We start from the raw sequence: 24708 nt of genomic DNA, 5'->3' as shown, positions 1-24708 counted from the left end.
ATTCACAGTGGTGGCCATGCCTTAATGTGCTGTCCTCTAGTTGGTGTCTCTGAGTGGCTGGTGGCTGAGCCTAGGGACACATGTCCTGGGCTCCCTCTTGTTTCTGGTGTCTTGGGAGTTGGGGCTCTTGGGTCCTGCCCTGTGCTGCCCTTGATTTTAGGCAGTTCCTGGTGAGCTTCCTGAAATTTCTTGGCCCAGTGAACCATCCTTTCACTCATTTGCATGTGGTTTTCCCATGCAGGGTCAAGAGGCTTGGGCTTCAGAGCCTCAGAAAGCAGCACAGCATATTCACTGGTTACTCTCATGAGCCAAGTGCTGGTGAAGGTCAACTGCCACCAGACAAAGTTGCCTGGTGACCAGAATCTTCAAAGTTCTGTTTAGACCTGTTGCCAAGGTAGTTGTGTCATGTGCTGGGGTCCATAGCTGGGCTGCCCCCTCTGATGCCTCCTTTCTTTTTATTGTGGAACAAATTTGTGTTCCTTAGAAATGGCAAGTGAAAAACTAGAAAACAGAATGTGGTTTTATACTTTTGTACACTTTGAAATATTTCATGCAACAAACATGTAGATGCTTCAGAAGTGGCAGGCTGGGAACCAAGTACACGTTTCCATCCAAAAAGTTTTTTTTTTTCATTGAGAATTAGGCTTCACTTAGAGATCTGTCAAATTTTAGGATGAATTTCTTTCCTTGGCTTATGTTAGTTTTATTTCAAATCCATTAGGGAGTATGGAGATGTTCCCAGAATAACCATAATAATTTTCTTTGAAGTATGTGAATGTTTCATGTTATAACCTCCTCCTGTCCAGGGGATGAGGATTCCTAAGAAGTTTTACTCTCATGGGCCTATGAGTGATTAATTATTCATCCTTAGATATTTAACTCAGCCACACACTGTAGTTCCATACTCTGACATCCTGTGGAGGGGAGAGCAGGTGGTGATTGCAAGGGGAGGCTTTCCAAGGCCATGGACATCATCACCCCCTGCTGAGGAAGGACACATGCACATCACTCCTGGGGAACTTGCCTCATAGCCACTGATATCACTTCCACTCCTCCATTCCCAAACAGACCATGGGCTTTGTGTCCCTCCTGGGTAGTTTGCCTTTCCTAGAGGTGATGGCCCTGAGGCTGATCAGGCAAAATACTCTCTGGTTGGTCTCCTTCAAGTAGTGTCTCCATCCTGGGCCCCCAGTGTGCTGCCACCACATGCCATTGCGGGGATGAACAAAACCAGCTTTCACTTGTTCATGCACCCCTCACTCATCTGCCGATGTCCATTTCTTCTGTTTCTGTCTCAACCCTTGAAAGCAAGCTGCCACAGCCAATCTTATACATGTGCTTGAGTGGATGCAGTCTTTCATTTTAAAGAAAAACAACTTAAATGTGAAATTAATGGATTATATTACTAGGTTTATGGCTAACTAGAAATTCTTAAAGTATCTTTGGAAGCAGTTGTTTAAAGCAGAGTTAGGTGGTTGCTTTTCATTTTGTTTTATTATGGTATACTGTGCTATGCTATATTATGTTACATTATGTTATATGTTGCTGAGGATTTTGAAACTGTATTTTCTGTGGTTTCTGATTTGATTTTGTATATTTAATCTGAGAAAATATAAGAATATCACATAACTCTGAGTAAGTTTTTTTGGAGAAAAATTTTAAAAGGAGAACACAGTCTGCGATGTTGGTACACACCTGTCATTTCAGTTCTCAGAGGTTGAGGCAGGGGGATTGTTGTAATTTTGAGGTCATCTGGGGCTAAAATGGAAGATCAAGGCCAGCTTCAACTGTATAGCAGAACCCAATCTCAAAAAAAGAATGAAAGAGTAAAAGAAAGAAAGAAATAAAAGAAGAGAAAAATTAAAAGGTTTAAAAATACAAAGTCAAATATAACCTGTGAATTCAGAATAAAAACATATGTGAGTTTTTCTTGCAAATGTACTTTAGTCAGCACACTTGGCATAAGGTTTACCATCATGTAAACATTGATGTGCTGCCAGGTTTGTATTGTTTCAATTTTTTGAATATTTTACAGAGATGACTGCAGATACGCTATTGAATATACTTTCTTAGGATTTGTGTAGCTCAGTGTGAAGATAATGTGATCATTGCTTTTTTTCCTCTCCTAAATTTATATTTAGAATCAGAAGTTGATCAAGGGATTGCTATTTTTTTTGAAATAATAATAAGGACCATATAAAAGATACTCTTTTAAGTATATGGAAAATAAAAATAATTGTAGAATAAGAGTGGTTAATGTACCTTGGACAGTGACTTCTAGGATTACTTAATGATCAATAATTTCATACATTTGTAAAATTTTACTTTTAAACATTTTAAGACATAGTCTCAACAGTTTTCTGAGTTTCCCATGCTAGGTTTAAACCCTTCATCATCCTTCTTCACGCTGTCAGAGGGCTGGGATTACAGGTGTACATTATTCTGAGTCGGCAATTGGCAAACAATTTTGCATACTCATGGAATAAAATATTTGACTTTGATCTTTAGACTTTGTAGAAAGAATCCATCTAGTTAAGCTATCTACCACCTTCCTAATCTGCTGTTTCTTTCACAATGAGTATGACTCAAAATCCAATTAACAATATTGGTAGTCACTGCTTTTTAACTTTAACTGTGGTCAGCATGCACTTCAGAAGATTATTCCAAATGCCTTCTGCTGGGGGACTTAGGCTTCATATCCCCAAAGCACTTTCTCTTTTTCTCTGATCACTCATGGAAATTGATGATTGGGGTCAAATCCCAAGCAAGATGTGAAGGATAAAGCTTCTTGGGGCACACTGCCCTCCAGAAGGCCAGGCCAGGATAAAACATTGTTGCCTTCCCTTCTACTTTCCAAGGTTTTGTTTTGGTTATGGTTTAGGGTTTCCATTCAGTTTCTGGAGATTGAATAAAGAGCTTTTGCATTTAGCTCCATTACATTCCACTTTTAAAAGTCTTCCTTTTGGTCTTTTTTTTTGTTTTTATCGGTACCAGGGATTGAACTCATGACTGCCTGCTTGCAAGGCAAGCGCTTATGCTGTTGAGCTAAATCCCAGCCCCAAAAGTCTTCCTTTTTTGAGGAGTTCCTCAATAAGTTCCTAAGTTGGTGAGTCTATCCTTGAATTTATGATGTTCCTGCCTCAGCCTTCCAGAGTGATAGCATTGCAAGACACACCACCAGACGTGGTTTCATCCTGGTGTTAATAAAACCTCACTGGCTGAGCAAGGAATGGTGAAAATACCTGCAATGTCAGGCCGCTGAGGCAGCAGGAATACTGGGAGTTCCAGACAAGCCTGCAACACACTCTGATTTCAGCTCAGGGCAGATCGACAGAGGGATAACCTGAAAAGAAAAAGAAAAGGAAAATACAGGAAAGGACAGGAATGGAATGAAGAAACAAATCCAAATTCCTGCTGACTCTATGAGTTGGTTTGTCTCTGGGCTAGTCATTTTCATCTGTGATCCTATTCTTTCAGTATAAGATGCTTTTGACTGCTGACACTTTATAATATCATTTGGAAACCAGGTATTTTGTGGTTCTATGTTTCATGTTCTTTACATGGCTGGAGGATGACACTTTGTACTTCCTTGTGAATTTTCATATTGCTTTTTTGACTTCTAGGAAAATATCAGTGGTATTTTCACAGGAATGCTTTGAAAGGGCTGGTTGATCTGGGTAGCATGTACATTATAACAACATGAATTCTTCCCATCCGCCATCACGATATGTGTTTTCTTCTGTTAGTGCTATTGTACTGCTTGCATCAATTTCTACAAATTTTAAAGAACATGTGAGTTTGGTTAAATTTTTCTTAAGCGTTCTTTTTGATGAATTATTAAATGAATTGTATTCTTTGTATTTGAGGATGCAGTTTGTTTGAAGCACATAGATATGAATTGTTTAGGACATGTGGATCTTGTACCCTGCACCTTATGTGATTTTTGAATTTGTTCTAAAAGGTTTTCAGTGGAGATATAAAATGAAAGGATAATATGAAAGGTTGTGTCCTCAGGAAACAGAAACAGTGCTTAATTCTTTCTTTCTGATTTGGAAGCCTTCATTTCTTATTATTGAGTAAATTCTAGGGCTAGATCTTGGAGTACTGTGTTGAAAGTTGCTGCAAGCCTTGTCTGGTTCCTGATCTGAGATGAAAATCTTACAGTTTGTCAGCCTCTGAGCACGATGTCAGGGATGGGCGTCTCATGTATCATCTTTGCTGTGTTGATGTCCATTCTTCATATACATAGTGTGTGAGTAGTTCTTACCATGACAAAATGTTGAACTTCAGAATTTCTCAAAGCTATTTTTCCAAATCTATTGAAGGATTAGATCTGTCTCATTCTGTGAAAGTGGCAAGTGATGCTCAATGGTTTTTATAGTTGGATGGTAGTTGCATCACTGAGATGGAACCGAGTGTTGATCATGGTGCTTAAATTTTGCATGTGCTTGCAAATTTATCTGACAAGCATTTAGCTGAATAATCTTGCTTATGTTCATTAGGAATATTGGTCAGTAGGGTGTTTTAAATTGTTTTTATTTTATTTTTCAATACATTATTGTCTGGCTTCACTCTCAGCATGACTTTGTCATCTAAAATAAGTTGGTGTTTTTTCTTTCCCTTCAATTTCTAGGAAGAATCCAAAAGTGATTGCTATTTATTCTTTATTATACACTTGAAAAAATTCACTGAGTCATTTATCTTATCATGGGTTTGTGGTTGTTATTAATGAGTTTTGATTGTTGACACATTGCCTATATTCATTTGTGCCCTATTCATCACTGTGTTTGTTCCTGATGGATGTGGGTCAGTGACACCAAAGGAGACCACATTCCCATTAAGGGTCACGTCTCATTTTACTTAGGGATGCAGCCATTTACTTTTGTATCTTCCAACTAACCCTACAGCATATGTTTTTGGCAGTAACTCCCTTCAGTTACTTAGACTTTTAATGCAAAATATTCTTGTTGGGTGTTTACCGCTGAAGGAAACAGGAGCTGATCAGGTGCCTGTCTCTTATTTCAGGCTTCACAAAATGACCTGCCTGCAGTGTCCCCACCTCCTAACCTGCCCCGTGTAAACACCTGTCCTGCTCCACAGCTGTGGTGCATCCACATGTGGAAGTTGAGATCTGCACCTCGATGGAAGACATTCAGTCAGTATTGGCTGTGTATCATACTGACCTTTTCAAATAGTGCTTCCCTGATTGAGTCAGGGGGCCTCAGGCCTACAGGGAGGAGTTCTGGTAGCAGGGTCATTCCAGCCATCTTCTGTCCAGTGTGCAGTGTATGCTGCTTTGCTGAGAAGCTGACTTGTGGATCAGGAGGCCTGGACCTCAGGATTTCTTGCCCCTGGTGCCAAGGTGTCCTCTACCACTGCCTGGCCCATTTTCCCCTGACATAAGATCTCCACAAAGATCTGAGCTCCCCCGGACTTCCTCTTCCAGGTTCCAACTCAATGTGGAGACTTCAGGTTTGAAATCTGTGACTATGACAGTCAACATCTATGCATTTAACCTGGAAAATGTACTGCTAATTCTTCATTATAAAAAATGAGACTGAAAGACACCCGTATTCTTTTTTACTCAGTTAAGGTGTGAAAAATTAGAAACCATGAACGTAGCACACAGCAAAACTGCTGAGTAAATTATAAATTTACAGGCACAGAAAATGCTGAAAGAAGGACATGTTCTAGGCCATGTGCCCAGTCTTACTTGAGAAGACAGAAAGTTTATGGCTTGGCCCTCTTTCCATCCAGCAGTGAAGAGACACAGGCCCTCACAGCAGGCAATGACAGGAGAGAGGAGCTGGTGGATGACAGACCACTCATCCTAATGGCCCTGATAGGTACATTGTGATCCCCTCTCACACAGCTGAGCCCTGGCTCTCTTCCTACCCAGCCTTGTACTCTGTGCTGCCCCCCCCCCACCTTGGGAAGAGGTAGCATCTCTCTTTGGTTTAAGTAAGTAGTTTTTTCAAGTAAGGGAAAAATGCCATTTCCACCTTTATATGGACCTTGCTCTGCTTCTCCCACCCTACTTTTGTCTTCTGAGCCTGCGAATGACAAGCCCATGGAGGACTCTGCTACTGGAGAACTATTTGTATGCCATTAATATATGCTCTCTTATTACAAATGAAAAACAAAATCTTGGTATATTTATGTGTATGTCACCAGGTTTGTGTTAGTTCCCTGTGCCACTTCCCCACCCAACAATGACATTGTATGATAAAGGAATCTGAGAGTAAAACCAAGAAGAGCATTTACATTTCCAGTCCTTTGCAGCTCCATTCATTAAGTGATGGGCAAGTCTCCCAGGCTCTGCCTCACTCTGCCTCTGTCCCTCTGGTTGTCTCACGCACATCTCTGTGTGTATGCACATTGATGGCAGAGATATTTCATTGTAAAAACTGAGATATTCCACACACAAATCCATCTTGCATCAATGGTAATTTCATGATCAGATTCCTTGGCCTCTTCCTCTGTGGGCCCAGAGATACTGAGCTCAGCTTCCCTGAAGCTTCCCCTGCTTTCTGTGGCCTACACTGGTGCCCTGCACACTCTACCTGCAGGGTAGGGAGGGTCCTTGTTCCTTCCTATTCTAAAAGTGCTGTGAACAACTTGAAAAGAAAGTTAAAATGTTATGCAGATTTTTCTTTTTTTTTTGTGTGTGTGTGTTGTTGTGCAGCTCTCTGTGTGGGAGATACCTCTATGATTAGCTCAGAGAGGTCCAGGGACCCTGTGTAGAGCTCTGATGGGAGCTGAGGGAAGTGGTTCTGCTTCCCCCACCCCATTTTCTCCCCACTGCTGTTCCCCACTTACCTTAAAACCTGAAGTCAAATGGGGACACAGCATCACTCAGTGACATGGCCCTGAATGTATCTTCAGTGGGATACTGCTCATTTTGTACATTTGTTGGCCATATGAGGAGATTCCCTTTTGCATTGCAAGTGTTTTTCTCTTACCTCACAAAACAAATGGAAAAGCAATTCTAACCTCAAAGATGAATGTATTTAAGTTTTATTTATAAACTGGGATCTATTTGGGACTGTCCCCTTTATCAAAGAAAAATATCAGTTAGTGTCTTCCATTAATGCTTGGCCAAGCAGAGCTGTGATGCACTGATGTGAAAACCTAGAGTACTAAATCACAGAGGCAGAAAGATCAGTGGTGGCTGGGGCTGGCAGGGAAGAGAGGGAAATGTGTCCAAATGGGAATGAAGTTGTGGGAAATGTTCTGGAATTGGGCAAAACTGAAAATTGTTCATATTGAGAATGTGTCCATGCCACTGCACTGATTATGCTAATTAAAGTGAATGACACCCTATCATTTGTTTAAAATTAATTTATGCCATAATATTTAAGAGGAGTATAGAGGTAAGGGCAAGAAAATGGAAAAAATAGTGGAGGAGATGGGAAACTCAAGTTTTCAGCAGGAGCTGGCCTCAAGGGAGTTGAGGACCTGCCACCTGCTATGGAGACCCTGTTAGTCATACCTCTGAGCTGACAGATAGGCTTCCTGGTGCTGGCTCTTCCCATGGACCCAGAGCTGGTGAAGGCACTGGAGATGAACCATGTGCAGACTCTGCAGCTGGTCCATGAGCTTGGTGTGCAGCTGACCCTTCAACAGCAAAAGGGAAAAAGATCATCAATTTCCCATGTTCCTTGCAGTGTAAACAAATTTCCCAGTGCGTGTCAGAGACAGCTCTGTGCACAAATCCACTATCAGGAAGTTTCCCACACTGCATCCACCCACTGATTCCTGTGTGTCTCAGAGCTACAGGGTGGTCCCTTAGCCTTGTCCTCCTCACATACCCACAGACCTTACCAGTCCTCCTCACCCTTGTTTCTGCCTCAGTTTTTTCACAATGCTTAAGCTCAGCAAGGTGAAGCGGCATTGGAGGGTTCATGTGAGTTTGCAGCTGCTGCTTAGAGCTAAGAAGCAAGGCTGTGGTTTTGGAAAAGACAGGCTTGAGGAGCTGAGTTTGAGGTCTGGTCCTCAATCCCAAACTGCTTGCCCAAGGTGACATGCTGAGTTAGACATCTGCCTGCTGCTCCAGCTGTGGAGAGCCTAGTTCCACTCTATCTCCACCACCAGTGAATCAGTCTTGGTCCAGACAGCCCTGGGAGACTGATAGATGACTCCATGGGAGAGTCTGTGTACACTGGTGTGACCATCTCTCCCTTCTTCAGGGAAGCTGTACACACATCTGTGTAGTGCTCTCCAGTGGCATGTTGCCTTCATGGGGGATGTAAAACTGTCTGCTACGGTATAGGGGTTGTCTTCCATAAGTATGTTAGAAGTGAGAGGACAGAGGGATGTGTCCTCTTCCACCTCTCCTCAGTCATTAGATTGCTCAGTGACTTGCCACCCTGTACTCTGTGCTTCCTCTGGACTCCTCTTTCACTGTTGTGCATCCATGTCTAGGGAATCCAAGAGGGGGTCTCACGTACTATAATGTCAGTGAAACATGATCTGCCATCGAGGATAGCCCCCACTAATGTGGAAAGTCAAGAGGGGAGTACATATATCTTTCCTGGTCATTGGATCGTGGTCAGTGCCAGGAAAGTGTCTGTGCATGGTGTGGCTCTATGTATATTCATGTACACATGGTACCCACTGGTTCCTGCTCTGATGTCTGAATGGGCCTGATGCCTCTGCCAGTCCCCAGAGAATATGGCTCTGAATAATACATCTGAAAGCCCATAGAGAAACTCTCCAATCTCCTCTATAATGAAGAGAGAATATTTACTCAGGGTAGGGATTAGTGACGGAGAAACAAACCTTTCCCATGGAGAGGGCAGCTCAATGGAGAATAAACACAGCTACTCCAGCAGGCCTTCCATAGAGCCTTGGTTGGTGTCAGCAATTGCCTGGAAACCCCATTTTGTACCATAGGGACCCTATAAGCTTGTCTATAGGTACAATTCGCTGTTCTGAGAATTGCCCTATTACTGGGTATAATTCTCAGTTCTCAGTGAAGTGAGGCTGAGAGATGTAAGCACATTTCAAAGACTCAGCTTTAGGTGGCCGAGTCACACTGTGCAGCTGAGAGCAAACTCAGTATCCCAGCATCGGGGCCTGTGGGGTGGAAATGTTGGCCCTTGAGGGACCTGAAAAGGAAGAGCTGTGGATAGGGGCAGCTGTGCAGAAAGTCCTGTTCCAGGGGCTCCATCAGGCTGTGCAGTCCTTCTGCCTGTGCCACCCTCACTGTGCAGACCACCTCCAAGTTCTACACTGAGTGATTTGCAGTCTGTGATGAGACAGTAGGAAGCCTAGAGTTAGTGGCCCAGCCATGCCCCACCATGAGTGCTGGAAGCTGCAGTGATACTCAAAGGTTAAATTTCATAAGGAGCATTTAGAAATGATAGCACTTTCAGATCAGTTTGTTAGCAAATAAGTCATAAAGTCCCTACATGAAGAGTATCATCCCATGTGTCCTGTGACAACAACACATTCTAGATATGAGAAAACAGGATTGTCCTGAGTGTGGGAATCGGGACCTGTATGTGATGACTCACAGGGTACTTCCCTGTGGTGCTGCTGAAAAAATTTGGTCCAGTTTTCTTAGCCATGAAAGGCTGAGTGGCTGTATTCACTGTTTCCTGGTACAATGTCATTTAGCCTAGTGGCCCCTAACCTCTAACCTGAGGGGCTGGATATTTACCCTGAGACATGGACAAAGTAGGAAGGGCCTAGGTTTTGATGAGTGCACCTCTTCTGATGTGATGATATGTCACAGCGGGGGATATGGTAGAAACACAGTCATGCCACTGCCAAAGGGATAGCTGGGCCCAGGAGTTACAGTGAACTAAAACAGCAGAAGTAAATCATGATAGGAAGTGAAGTGACTTAGTGTCCATGGCTCTATTTTGATGCTCCCACTAATGTGTGGAGAGTGACCTCTCACTTGGCCGAATTAGTGGCTGAGCAGAGAGGATGTTATAGTTGAAGACATAGACCCTAGTTTCCTTTGGAGGCAGTACCACTGGCCTGGTATTTACTATACACTGGAGGGAGGTTCTGAAGGTGTAATCTGATCCTGAAGATCCCCTGTCCTCCTGTGGCTTCATTACAGAGTCCCCTGAGCTCACACTCTCTCCCTGCTGGCATCTGTTGTTATTGGGAGGCCCCACAGTGGTACATCTATGTGTATTGCAGCCCTGCAGGGACCTGCTCCAGGCTGATGTTTGGGGCAGCACAGTTGGTGCAGTGCCTAGTACTAGGCAGTAGGCAAAAAGCTTCTGAGATCTTAGACCAGCAGAGAAGGGGGCCATCAGGACTCCCAGAAAGCCTCCCAGAGATGTGAAAACAGCACAGAGACCTGGCAGCTTCCGGAAGCACAGGCTGCACATAGAGCTGCAGCGTCAGCCCTGCACAGTGAGCTTGGAGGGGCCACACCCTGTCTCATAACCCTGCTCCCCCATGGTACAGATGGTAGGGACACCCAGACCCACTGAGCAGGTAGTCACTAAGAGGTGTTCGCTGGCATTTATGATCCAGGAACCCCTCAAAGCCATGAGCCAGCCAGGCAGCAAACCAGGAGGTCTCACTTTGTCTCCTTTGGGATTGCCTAAGTGGGAAAGGATTCACTTTTCTAGTGACAGCACAGAAGCCACCAGGCATATGATGAACCAGGTCCTTTATTGCAGTTCCCCATGGCAGCCTTTCAGATAGCACCTGGGGCTTGCTGGCCTGGTGGGAAAGCCAGGCTGGGTCCTTCTGGAAGCGGATCTCCTTCACCTTCCCCTCCTCATCTAGAATTTATTCTTACATTGTGGTTCCCAAAACCCTGGGCCAGCTCAGGCTCACTTATCAGCACCCATGTGGCCTTCCTCAGAGCTCTAGTGAGATTCCCTCTACCTGGAATGCCTCGCCTCTGCTCTGCATCTAAAGCCTGAAACACCACCATCTCTATTCCTGTTTCTTGCTGGTGACTCATGGCCACCTGAGTGGGCTCTTGGGCAGCAGACCTTCTTATGTACACAGGATGGTTCTTGAGATATTAATCAGTGAGTACCAAGATTCTGGATTGATGTCCGTGCTTTAGAGCCAGGTCAAAAGCTATACCATCTCTCACTGGCAGTATATATATATATATATATATATATATATATATATATATATTGCACATGTTACATTTTGTGTCTGGATGTACCCCTAAAGCCTCATGTAGTCACAGGAGCATGGTTTTTCCAGAAGATGCTGAAACTAAGTTTGTGATGGATTCATGGTCTAATGCTGAGATTAAGGGTATTTGTGAAACATCTGCCCTAGGTTTGGTACCTGCTTACATTGTAAGGGATGAAAGGAGACTTCCTCTCCCCTCCTCACCTGTTGTTTTTACCATTTTCCACTACCATGGTCTGTTGACCTCTGCCATGTCCCACCCTGCCTTGAAGCCAGCAGGTAATGGACTGAAACCTCTCCAAACTGTGAGCTAAATAAACCCTCCCCTTTTAAAATCTGGGTGTCTGTTATTTTGTCTCACCAGCAAGAGAAAAGTAACTAAGACAGCACACAAGAGACCCAAACTGCTATATGGTCCTAGTGCTCTCAGTCTCAGAAATGCTTGCTCACATTGCTGAATTAAGCTGAGTGTAACCGATTTCCCATGTAGACCATGCATCTGATTCCCAAAGGAGCAGTGCTGGCCCTGTGTAAATAGAGACCTGCAATAGACCTTGTGTCTCACAGGCCACCTTTCAAGCCTTGTACTGTCTGATACCAGGCCTTTGACTTGTGAGATCATGGGGAACCTTGACTGACCAAACACCACAGTGAAAAGATCCAGGCTCAGGGATGCTCAGCTCCAAAGAGTAAGCTTCTGTCAATGTCAGACTCCTGATGTGCTTGGAGGTTATTATTAGTAGGAAAAGTCCATTCAGAGAGTGGACTTCATGCTCCATGGGAGCTATGCAGAGCAAAAAAGAACACCATGATGGCAGTCTGCAGCCAGGAGCTGGGCAGTGGCTTCTTTCCCACAAGGCTCTCTCTACACAGGAAGGAAGCCCCCCTCATCCTGAGTGCACAGAATAGAGTGTTGGGGTCAGTGACCCAGACACTGTGTGTGGTCCTCTCAACCCATGCTCTCTATGACTGCTCAAACCTGTGACCTAGCACTTGGTCATGGCCAAGGCCATGACTGTCTGTGTTGAAGCTGCCTCACAGTCTCAGAATAACAGAGCAGTAGGTAATAAAAGTTCCAACAGGGGAGGGGTGGACCTAGGCCCCAAAAGGCAGAGGCATCTATGGAAGTTGGGCTCATTGGGAATCATTCCCTAGGGTAACATATTCTGTCACCTGTAGCATGAACCCCATGTCAGGCAGGTTATGGTGGGTCCCAGGCACAAGATACTATGGATTTCAGTATGTGGTCAAGGTTTTGGTAGAAGGTAGAGTGTCTTCACAGGGAGGTTACTCTGCACCCTTTCACTTCCTGCCAGGCTCCCATGGACAGGCAGAGAGACCTGGCAGATGTCAGGAACCTCCCTTTCTGTTCTGTGAGCCTCAGGCCACAGACAAGGGAGGCAGCTGCAGCCCACCCCATGCTCTTCCAGAGGGCACTAATTTCATGGACTAGTGGCTAAATGACCTCCTGACTGGTAAGTATTTGACTGAGAGCAGAATCATCATTGGTTGGCATCTGCCTGCATCTTCAAAAATTCAGGCAGCCAGTTGCCATCCTTGCACCCAGCCATCAACCTGGTTGGTTGATTGTTCCCAGCCCAAGAGGCAGGATTATGGGAGGCTCATGTCTCAAAAGAGTCTTGACAATTGCTATAAATGTTCAGTAATCCATATCTCTGGCCCCTTTGTTTTGCTGACACTGTTTCTTACTTACTAAAGGAACAGCATTGGGGGTTCACCCTGCAGAGTTCAATGCCAAAAGTATACACTGCCAGAGAATAGCAGAGTGAAGACAGATTCGTGACTATTGGCAATTGAAGAGAGCTCCTGGGGTAACTGTCAAAACTGCCTCCCCAACACAAGGGCAGCTGGATTGTACTGGAGAGACCTATCACACCCATACGGGGAGAACTGTTCCTCACCTCTAGAGAGAGATACTTTCTGGTTCTCCTGGAATCACATTATAGATCATGCTGCATTGTGCACTGTGCATCAAAACTGGTGGATTAGGTGGCTCATCTCTTTGAGCACCCACACTCCATGCTTGATGCATTTTGTGTTTCCCTCCAGCAAACCTTTCTGAAGCCTGTGCTTTAAAAAAATAGTGGAAGCTGGACATGGTGGTGCACACCTGTAATCCCAGCACTCAAGAGGCTGAGTCAGGATTCTTGAAAGTTAGAGACCAACTTAGGCTGCACAGTGAGCTCAAGTCTAGTCTGAACTGCAAAGTGAAACCTTGTTTCAAAAAGACAAACCTAAACTAAACAAATGGTGGATTAGAACACTTCTGAGTGGAGAACTAGATATTATAATGTGTGCATAGCTTTTTTCTGTTTAACATCTCTCTCTCTCTCTCTGTCTCTCTCTTACTAGGGATTGAACTCATGGCCTTATATGTCTTGCTTCCTTCCTTGCTCTTTCTATCGCTCTCTATCTCTGTCTCTGTCACTCTCTCTCTCGAGTCTCCATATTCTTCAGCCTAGGTTTGAACTTCTGATGTTCCTGTCTCAGATTCCTATAGTATGGGAATTGCAGTTGTTCATAACTATGCCAGTTTCAAAGGGTGATTTTAACAAGCACTGTTTACTCTAAATGACTTACAAGTGTGTGTGTGTGTGTGTGTGTGTGTGTGTGTGTGTGTGTGTGTGCTGTTTTGTTTGGTTTAATGTACTTTCTCATTTTTTGTTTTTGTTTTTTTGGTAGCATGGATCAAACTAGCAACCTTGCATTTTCTAGGCAGGTGCTGAAGCTGCTGAGTGAAGTCCTCCGCCTAAAGCAGTGACTTCTGTGGTTCTCATTACCTTGAGGATGTCATCTGAAATAAGTAAACAATTTAAAGGGGTGTTTGCAATTAGTAGTAGCATTTTCCTTAATCCTCACCTTCCCAAACAATGAATGCTTAAACCTATCTCCTAACTGCTTTGTGAATGTTTCCTCCTGGGCCGTCAGTAAACTGGGAGGGTTGGAGGTTGTTGTGGACTGAATTGTCCATTGTGGCAACTTCATTCTTTTTGGTCATTGTTACCAAGTGCATGCAAGGACTGTCATACCTCAGACACAGTGAACAAACCCAAATGCCCTGTGCCCTGATCCATGGCATTGATCACTAACTAAAGCCCAAATCCCTGGTGATTACACCTTTTGAGAGGAGACTGAGTTTCATTCTTCTTCCCTGGCATCATTTCATAAGCCCTGTGATGGACATTTGCTTCACTTCCATCCTGCCCCTGTGCTGCACAGATTACTGAGGGTCTCTGCTGTCCTGAATTGGACTGGAACATGGTTCTCCAAGCAGCAGATGTACCGTTCCCCTGCTTGCTGCTCTGACCACCTTCTGATGGGCATCATTCCCGGGCTGAAAGTCCAGGTCAATAGCATCTCTTGGCCCCACTTTAACACATGGCAGCAATATAACTGGGAGTGTGGCCTCCCTTACTCCCAGAGCCTGAGGGGAGTCACTTGAACTGGTACTGTGGCACAGCAAGCTGAAGCACAGGATCAGTGCCAGGTAGAATGGAAAAATCCAGGCCCTTCTGTGTGGCACCATGTGGGAGCTGAGCACCATGAGGGAGGGCACAAAACAAGGGCAGGTGCACGGGCTGTGGAAACCACAGAGGTGGGCAGCCCTTCTCTGATGTGTGTACCCCAGTGCCTGTGAGGGCATCAGGATAGACCTTTGCATTGAACAAGGGAGTTCCTGGCCTGCTGTTGCTGGGTCAGGGTGGCAGTGGACACTGGCTCTGTCTGGCAGTGAATTTGCACAACATAGATTGTGTGACTGCCTGACTTTGTCTACCCAGGTCCTTCATAGTCCACCACAGTCTTCTCTGAAACTTTTGGTGGAGCCACAAGAGGAGACACTGCATGTGTAGCTGCCCAAAATATAGGTGGTGCAGTTTGATGCTATCAGCCAAAAGGTATGGTGGGTGACAAAATGAAGTGCCAACCATTGTGTAGCACAGGGACTTTTCTTAGCCTTCTTCTTCCAGCTTCCATTCTCTCTTTCCCCAGGCATCCCTCCATCCTTCACTTATACTCCCTTCTCCTTTCAAGAGTACACATCTGGGCTTGTGCTAGTTCTGGCTGGCCTGGGAGCTGCTCTGCACTCCCCCAGACATTTTGACAAAGAGAGAATCCAGTACCCACAGGTATGGATGATTTGTTGTCACCCACAAAAGAACTAGAACCAAAATGTGTTGTCCTTGATCCACAATGTGGGACTGAGGCTACTAGGAATTCTATTCTTGGCTCTAAGTTCTAGAGTTCTCCTCAGGACATGGTGGTCAGAACTGGGGGATCAAGATCCATCTGATTGTAGAGCAACCCAGGACCTGACCTAAGCTTTGGGTCCCTGTATGATGCACATGTTCTTGGTTATGTCAGGAGACAAATGCAGATGCTCCTCTCTGGCAGAATCCAGGTAGACACAGTAACTTTGAAATGGCTCATGTGATATGGGCAGAATTGTATCTGCTCAGGGAACAAAAGCTGGGTGCACCAGACCTTGAAGCAGGACCCTCAGATCTGTACTACACTTTGCAATAAAGACAAATAAGTGTACCCCAGCCCAAATGTGTCTGCATTCAAATTCCTGCCGCCTGCATTCATGCATTTTGGTCCTGTCCTAAGAGCAATGGATGGTATTATAAGGTGTGGCAGTGTGGTCAGCCTTCTAAAGGCATGGCTCTGGATCCTTCAGGACCTGTACAGCACCTGAACAGGAGACAGGCCAAAGGCTCACTTGTGTACAACGTGATGCTGTCCCAGTGACCAGCCTCAGGTTATGGCCACCATCAGCTCTTCTTTTGTTTGGCCACCTAGTTGCAGGGCTTCCATTGTGTTCTCTCTGTTCTTGCTCACTGTCTCCTGAATCACAGCAGAATTGACTGTCCAAGTCCAGTTGCACAGTGAGGTTGTAGGCCAGTGTGATGGTGTGAGGCAAGCACCTGTGCCATCAGCAATAGGGCTGCTGTGTTGTGAAAAGCTGTGGAGTGTGGAGAGAACCCTCTGTGTTTTGATTCCCACCACATGGATGCTGGTGTCATGATGTACAGAGCAAGATTCCTGCCACTGAGATGTCAGTTTTTACTATAACTTTCCTTCCCATGATCAGTTATTCAGAAGCTGTATGCCAGATAAATATATGTTGAAGGCCCTGCTAAGCATCTCCACCCAGATTGCCTGGCAGCAGCTCAGCCTTCAAAGCTAGGTGGGAGAGGCAGGGAGGGGACGGAGGAGGACAAGGGGCTTTGTCCTCCTAGACAGCAGTTACAGAGGAGCAGGGGAAGCCTTCAGCTCTCACTGTTACACCCACTTCTGAGCCTGTATCCTGTGGTCAGAGAGGAGACAGCAGTTTTGATAACTTTTCTAGAAATCAGGAATCTGAACAGAGCTACAAGGCAGGACATTGGAGCCAGACTGAGGGCTCCTCCAGCAGATTTGCCTGCCTTTCATTTTTGCTTTCTGTTCCATGACTCAGTCATCACCAGCTATTAGCAATGTGGATTCACTTGTCTCCCCAAGAGTGAGCTGCTTCTGGGGATCTGCGGCAGTCAGCACACTGTGAGATCTCCATGTGTCTCTGTTAGGTTGTGCATAGAACAAAGTATAAAAGTGCATGTTCCTATGATGGGAATATTGGTCCCAGAACCTCCATTAGTAAGGTCTTAACTTGAGGACAGTTGATGCTTTGTCCTTGAGCCTGCATCTGTCTGAAGGACCCCTTGCTTGATGCCTGGAGGGTGTCCTTCCTGTGTGAGATTTATCATTAGTTGCTCTTTTTTTTCACCACAAGTAAGAAGTGGATATTTTTCTGTTTATTTTGTTGGTTATTTGTGATATATATTTTTCTAGAACTTCTTTGCAGTGTATATTGATTACACTGATGATAGACACATGGTTTATTTATTATGCAGAATGCATATTAGATCCTATGTGATGCATGATAGTGAAACCTATCAACTAGAGACTTTTCACTAAATTTTTACATTGATCACCCAGAATTGAAAAAAAGTGGAAACGTTTACAGAGAAAATCTTTCAGATACAAAAACGTACTTTAAGTCAAATATATTAGAGAACACACAAATAAAAGAATAGATGAACATAGGAAAACAATGAAGAACAAAGGTTTACCAACATAGCAAAGAAATGGAATACGTGAAAGAGATCCAAATAAGAGTTCAACAAGTTCAATGCTATATAAGAGATATATAAAACCTATAAGAGATTAAAATTATATGCACAGACTGAAAAAAAGAGAGGTTTGGAATTTCAGATCTTGAAGACAAAATTGTAGCTAGTTGTCATGAAAACAGTGCTATCTTAAAAGTAGCAAGTGACTATGAGAAATCAATCCAGCAGGTATAAAATGCATCAAAGAAGAATTGCATGACATTGATTGTGGTCAATGAGAAATCCAGAGACAGCACAAATACCATGAAAAAACTTCACAAAATAATGGAATAAAACTTCCCAAGCATGAATAAGAATTTTCCATACAAATAAGTGAAGTATATTACTCCAAACAGACATAACCAAAATAAAACTACACCAAGATATATAATATCCAAGATTCCAGAAATACAGCACAAGGACACATTATAAAATGTGGTTAGGGAGAAGTCACAGATCACTTATAATTGAAAGCACATCAAATTCTTAGCACTCTTTGTTGTAGCTTGACATAACTGGCATCGTCTTGACCCTGCTTTTAACTGATGCCCTATATTTAAACCAAGAGAATGGAAAATTACTCAGAGTACAAGTCCTGTGAGAAAAGCAGAGTGAGCTTCATCACCTGGAGAAAAATTACCCTGCTCAATGAAAGAAACATGATATAGGTGTCAACTAAAAATTAATGTAAGATTCTAGCTCGATTGTTTCCAATAGGATGTCACTTTGTGGTTCTCTGTTTAAAAGCTTTGTAAGTTGCCAGTTCAGCCACGCATTTGGACTCTGAAATTGGCAGGGAATTTATATGAGTGGTCCTGGGTTCTATTAATCAAATTCCAAATTTATCAATTTGTATGCTTTGATTCCTTTATTTTTGTTCGTGAAACCACCTCAATATTCTCAACACAAATATCCAAATAAAGAAAAAAGCTGTAGATGAAACAGAAGAAGTCCTGAAAGTTGGACGGAAGTACATGTCCTGAAAGGAAAGAACATCCAATCCAAATTGATGTATCCAGAAAACTTTCAAAATTATTGGAAACATAAGATATTTCCATGACAAAGAACAACTGAAGAAATGTATGACTGCAAAACTGACCCTAGAAAAAGTAATGAAAGTTATAATAGAGAGAGGTAAAAATGGCCACAACTCCAAGAAAAACACAGAAACAACCAGGCAGGACAAGTAATTAAACAGAGGAGAAAAGCAGAGAATCAACAGTAGAGCAATATTACTACAAAGACAAACTAATACATATCATTGTTAATGGTCACATCAACTAAAAGAAATAGATGAGTGAAATGGATCCAGAAAAAATATACAAAAATATGCTGTATACATAAAACATGTTTAATTCAAAAAGAAATTCAGAGACTGAAAGCCAAAGGACAGAAAACAATCTTCCATGCAACAGAGGCCCAGAAAAAAACATGAGTAGCTGTTCTCTTTGCATACAATATGAACTTCAAACCAAGAAGGACCAAAAAGATAGAGCCTCACTACATACATGTTATTGGAAAGTTTTTAAAAGGATAAGATAAGAATCATAAATATGTGTGCATCTAATACATGAGCACCTAACATTATAAGGCAGTTTTTAAAAGACATGAAAATAATGCAACAAAGAATAACACAATTGACCCAAGAGACTTCAATATCCCACTATCACAAATAGATGAGCTAGACTAATAACCAGCAAAGAAATATGAAAGTAGAACTGAATCTATGAACAAATGGACTGAATCTATGTTTACCAAGTATGTGTCCCATTCTTTACCAAGAATATTTATTCAGAATAAACATTCTTCTCACCTCTGCATGGGAGGTACTCTAAAACTGGCTACATAAACTAGTCCACAGATATGCTGAAGTAAATTCCAAGAAACTCAAGTTACTCCATACATTTTACCTGACCATAGTACAATACAATTGGGAAATAATTGTAAAAGAAGTTGCAAAAACTTCATAAATATATGGAAATTAAATAACACTCTTCCAAACAATCAGTGGGTCACAGATGAAATAAAGGAAGAAACTTGAAAATATCTACAACATACACATGCAAATCTTGGTTCTCATGGGATTCTAATGAAAGTAGTTCAAATAGGGAAATTTATGGTACTCAAATCTCACATCAGGCAATAGAAAGAACATAAATAAAGATCTACTGTGTACGTCATACTTCCAGAAAAAAATGGCATGACAAACCCACAGCCAATAAAAGGGAGGAAATTATAATGATCAGAGAAGAAATTAATGCAGTGCAGAACATAAAACAACAAAAGATTTAATGAATCAAAGAGTTGGTTCATTGAAAGAATAAACACAATTGATAAGCACTTAGCCAACCATATCTAAAGAAGAAAAGAACCACTCAAAACCATTCATTGAGGATTGTAAACAGTAAGATACCTACAGATTGTGTGAAAATTAAGAAAAACATCAGTATCTATTTCAAAAACTTATGCTTCCCTAGGTTGGATAATATAGCAGTGAATTTAATCCTAGATACATATGAATTGCCAAAACTGACTCAAGAAGTTATAAAAATTCTACATTATGGAGTATCTGTTAATGAGACTGAAGATCTAATTAAATTTTATCGGGTACTGGCTGGGTGGTGCATGCCTTTAACCCCAGAACTTGGGAGGCTGAGGTAGAAGCATTTTTGTGAGTTTGAAACTAACCAGAGCTACAATGTGAGCTCAAGGCCACTCCAGTGCATAATAAGACCCTCTGAAAAACACATTAAAAATGAAGCAAAACAATGACAACAAAAAGGCAATTGACCAACATATAGAAGTCTAGGTCTTCATGGATTTACTGCTGAATTTTACAAGAAATGTATAGAAAATTGAAGGCCCCTACTCTTATTTTTTAAATTTTATTTAAAAGGAAAAAGAGAAAAAAACAAAACAAAACAAAGCGGTGTAAGGGTACAAATAATATAGAACTACCAAAAAAATAACTAAGAAATCACCAGTTAATAGATTACATATTATCATCTTAGAGAGAGTTACTCAAGTCATAGTGTTGAGACTGCAAACAGTTGTGTTCAATGATCCAACCAAAAACAATAATATGGTCAGCTATTTAACACACCAAAACACATTTGCTGTTGTATCTTTTAGAGCACTTTTTTGCTTCTCTTTTTTATAACAAAATTTACACATTTTGGGTTTTATTACTCCTTAGTTCTTATTATTTTTTGGGGGGAGAGAATAAAGTCAAATATGGCAAAACAAAGCTGTCAGTCAAAACCAAGGATAGACATAGCACATGATATGCAAACAGAGTACAAGGTTATCAACAATGGTTACCATAATGTCTCTTGTTTCCTTAAAAAGAATTGTATATCTCATTAGGTATTATAATGTTGAACAAAACAGTAGAGAACAAGACCAATAAAACTTAAGCATTGTAAACATTACAGGACTTCCAAAGGAGACAATAGTCTAACCAGAATGTGCATCTTAGTTAAACTTATTGCCTTCAAAGTAGTTGCCTATACCTTCAAACTTGATACTATCATACAGAATGGAACAGAGTCTAATAGTCAAAACAAGATAGTGGGAGTATTACAGGACTTCAAAACAAGTTAATAGGAAATCAAAAAAGTTTCTATTATATATCCTGCTAATTTTTAAATTTTTCCCCTTAATTAAAAAAACCATTAAAATAACTAAATATTTTTTTAATGAATAAGGGAGAGATTGAGATAAAAGAGGACATAACAATATAACAATACAGGTCAAACCATGACTGTTTCAGCAACCTAGTGCTTCACCACCAAATAACCTGACTTAATAGTAGTCAACATAGTGTCTGTCTTTTTCCTTGAAATACTTGAATAAAGCTTCATATACTATAGCTTCAAATATTTCCATTTCAAGAAGCCCAGAATAAAGCCTTTCCAATTAATAAGTGAAAACTTTATAAGGCTTCAAGGCCACATAATGTGGAATCATGATTACCCCATATTTTTATATATTTGAATCATTATTTACATTAGGGAAACTATTTGATATTCACACATGTGAGATTGATTTATTTCACTTATGAATATGGTCTCAAGCTGCGCCCATTTATTGATAAATATCTCAATGTGATCCTTCTTTATAACTGAGTAATACTCCATTGTATAGAAATACCACAACTTTTTTATCCATTCCTCAGTTGATGGACACTTGGGTTGTTTCCAAGATCTGGAAATTACAAATTATGCTGCTATAAAAATAGGTGCACATATATCACTGTGGTATGATGCTTTCAGTTCTTCTGGGAATATGCCTAGAAGTGGAATAGCTGGAATAAATGAGACTTCCAATCCCAGCTTTTTGAGAAATCTCCAGCCTGACCTCCACAAAGGTTGTACCAGTCTGCAGTCCCACCAACGGTATAGGAGAATTGAAGGTCCCTACGCTTTAATGAAATTGAAAGAGAAGCAGTTCTCCATATCTCTTTCCTGGAGGCCAGCATTACACTGATACTAATAACAGAGAAAGACACAACCAGAAAAAGAAAACTATAGGCAAGTTTTCCTAATGAACATAGATACAAAAATATTTAATAAGATACTAGCAAAGTGAATGTAGCAAATCATCAAGAAGATTTTAAAACCTGACCAACTTGGATTCATCCCAGGAAGGCAGGGATGTTTCAGTACATGCAAATCAATAAATTTAAATGTCCTATCAGCATAGGCAAAAACAAAAGTCACGTGATGATCATCTCAAGAAATTCACAATGATCTTTTGATAAAATTGAGCACTGATTTGTAATAAAATCCTGGAGTATGTAACAACAGAGAGCCTTTACCTCAATCTGATAAAACAAGCAAAGGCAAAAATATATCCAGCATCACACTAAATAGTGAAAAACTAAAAACTTTCACACTACAATTAAGAACCACAAAAGCATGGTTACTATCACCATTCCTATTCAATACAATCTGGAAGCAGGCAGATCAGTAAGACATGAGACAAATAAGAATAATCACATAACAGAAAGCAGGTAAACTATCATTATTCACAGATCACCTGATATTCTATATAGAAGATGTCAATTACTCCACCAAAAGACTTCTAGACTTAAGCAAATTTGATAATGTAGCTGAAGACAAAGTTGACAATCAAAAATCAAGAGCATTCCTGTACACAATCAACTCACTAATAGAGAAGTTACAGAAACCACACCCTTTACAATAGCCTCCAAGAAAATGAAATACTTGTAATGAACCTAACAAAGAATGTCAAGGACTTACATATTGAAAATTCAGTACTTAGTAAAAGGATACTGAAGAGATTATCAGAAAATGGAAAGATATCCCTTGCCCAAATTGTGCGTTGTTTTTTCACTGTTTATAATTTATTTTGATGTACAAATATTTAATAAGATGGGTTCCCCATGGTTGATTATTTGAAGTTGATTCTTCAAAATTTGTGTTTTGTTCATGAAGCCTCATTAGTGTTTCTGTTGTAATATTTATATTTCCAAGCTAGTTTGACTTTTGTCTGTTTCATGACAGGCATGGACCCAGTTTAAGTCTTCAGTATGGGGAAAGTCATTTTCTTCAGCATTATTGAAGAGGCTATCTCTTTTCCAGTGAGCATATTTGCCTCCTTTATCAAAGACAAGGTAGCAGAGTGTGTGTGTAGTTGTGTCTATATCTTCTAGTCTCTTTGCTAGATTATCAGGTCTGTTTTTCTGCCAGTACTCTGGTGATTTTGTGACAATAGCTTTCCAGTATTATAGCAAGTGAAGAATTGTGATGCCTCCTGACTTGCATTTGTTGCCCAGAAATGTCTTTAGTATTCTAGATCTTCTCTATTGCCAAAAGAATTTTTCAAAATTTTTCTCTATATTTGTGAGCTAAACTAATAGTATTTTAATGGGCTTTGCATTAAATCTGTATAAAAGTTTGCAATATGTTTTTTTTTTAGTTTTCCATATCCTTAAAGGTAGTCTTACTTGTTTTTATACTCATCTGATGTATCCTAAAGGTATGATCCTAAGAGTTTCAAACTATGGAGTTCTTCTTCTCAAGGATATCAACAATAATAGATATTTTTTTTCCCTATTTGTTTGAGACAGGGTTTCTCTATGCAGTTCAGGCTGACTGTGGACTCGCACCTTAGTCCAGTAAATTCACAGTGATTATCAGCATTCCAAGTCCTGGGATTACAGGTGGGCACCTAACACCTTAAAGAATTCCTGGTGTTATCTGAAAGATGAGGAAACAGTCATGAGATACACATATACGCATTAACTGTCATTTCCTTAAAGAGAAAATGTCCAAATTAACACATAATACCACTGGAGAGTAGGGAATTAGAAGATGTGTTTCTATCTTTTATGGATTGGGGATAACAGACTACACTACTGCAAAAAGGGGTGACATCAGAGCTAGTAATATGTGTCAAATTTGAGAACCAATATTATGAACTCAGAGAGAACTTATGGAAGATGAGGAAAAAGACCAGTGGAAAATAATGAGAGACCTGGTGAGGTTAGACTTTCATGACTCTAGATCAGGCTTTATTATAATGTTGAGCCTCACAAATATTGGAATAGTCAAATATTATGTGTGTTTTTACCTAGAAAATATTAAGGCTTGGCACTGTATCCTAGCTAAGTTATAGCTCATGCTATCTTGAGCCCTACATTTAACTAGTGCCTTGTATTTCACCCAGGAAAATGGAAAATCACTCAGTGTATAAGTCCAATGAGAAAAGCAAAATGAGCTATAGCCAAAGAAAAATATTTAACCTGCTCAAACAAACAAACAAACAAACAGGATACAGGCGTCAGCCAAAATTTAACATGAGATTTTAGCTACATTGTTTCCAATATAATGTTCTTTGTGATTCCCTCTTTTCAAAACTCTTAACTTTCCAGTCCAAGACCATTTGTTTAGATTTTGAAATGGGGAAAGTGAGTCTGTATAGAAGTGGTTCTGAATGTAGCTACTTAAATTCCAAATTTATTCTTTGGCTGCTTGGATTCCTATGTTGTTGTTTGCAAATAGGATATCAAGCTCCAGAAAGATTTACTGACACAAAGAAGCACCCGGATTAAATACATTGTCACCTTAAGGAAAGAATAATAGTGAAAAGGAGGGAAGAAAAATGACAAACACCAAGTGTTATGATACCCACCTCTTTACCCAGCATTTAATAGGCTGAAACAGGAGAAAGGCCATGTATTCAAGGACAGACTACCTTACACAGTGAGTACAATGTCAGTCAGAACTAAAAGTGGAAATATGTGTTTAAAAACAAAAAACAAAATGAAAAATATAAAAAATGGAGGAACAGAGAATGACTATTAAAAGAAAACAAACACAGTAGAGCTGAATGAAAGTTGACTTAACTAAAATGGGAATTATGGAATGATGTTGCAGAGGAA

General features: G+C 41.2%; 1 protein-coding gene across 5 annotated transcripts in view; it reads left to right on the top strand.

Moving 5' to 3' along the window:
* Positions 1 to 24708, top strand: part of LOC134474916 (zinc finger protein 20-like) — a 148476-nt gene that overhangs the window by 24598 nt on the left and 99170 nt on the right. The window lies entirely within an intron of this gene.

Source organism: Cavia porcellus, unplaced genomic scaffold (assembly GCF_034190915.1).
Source record: "Cavia porcellus strain 051 isolate PalLab524CR breed Dunkin Hartley unplaced genomic scaffold, mCavPor4.1 scaffold_43, whole genome shotgun sequence".
NCBI classification, from domain to species: Eukaryota; Metazoa; Chordata; class Mammalia; order Rodentia; family Caviidae; genus Cavia; species Cavia porcellus.
Note: the sequence above shows the minus strand (reverse complement) of the source record. Positions and strands in the feature narration are given on the sequence as shown.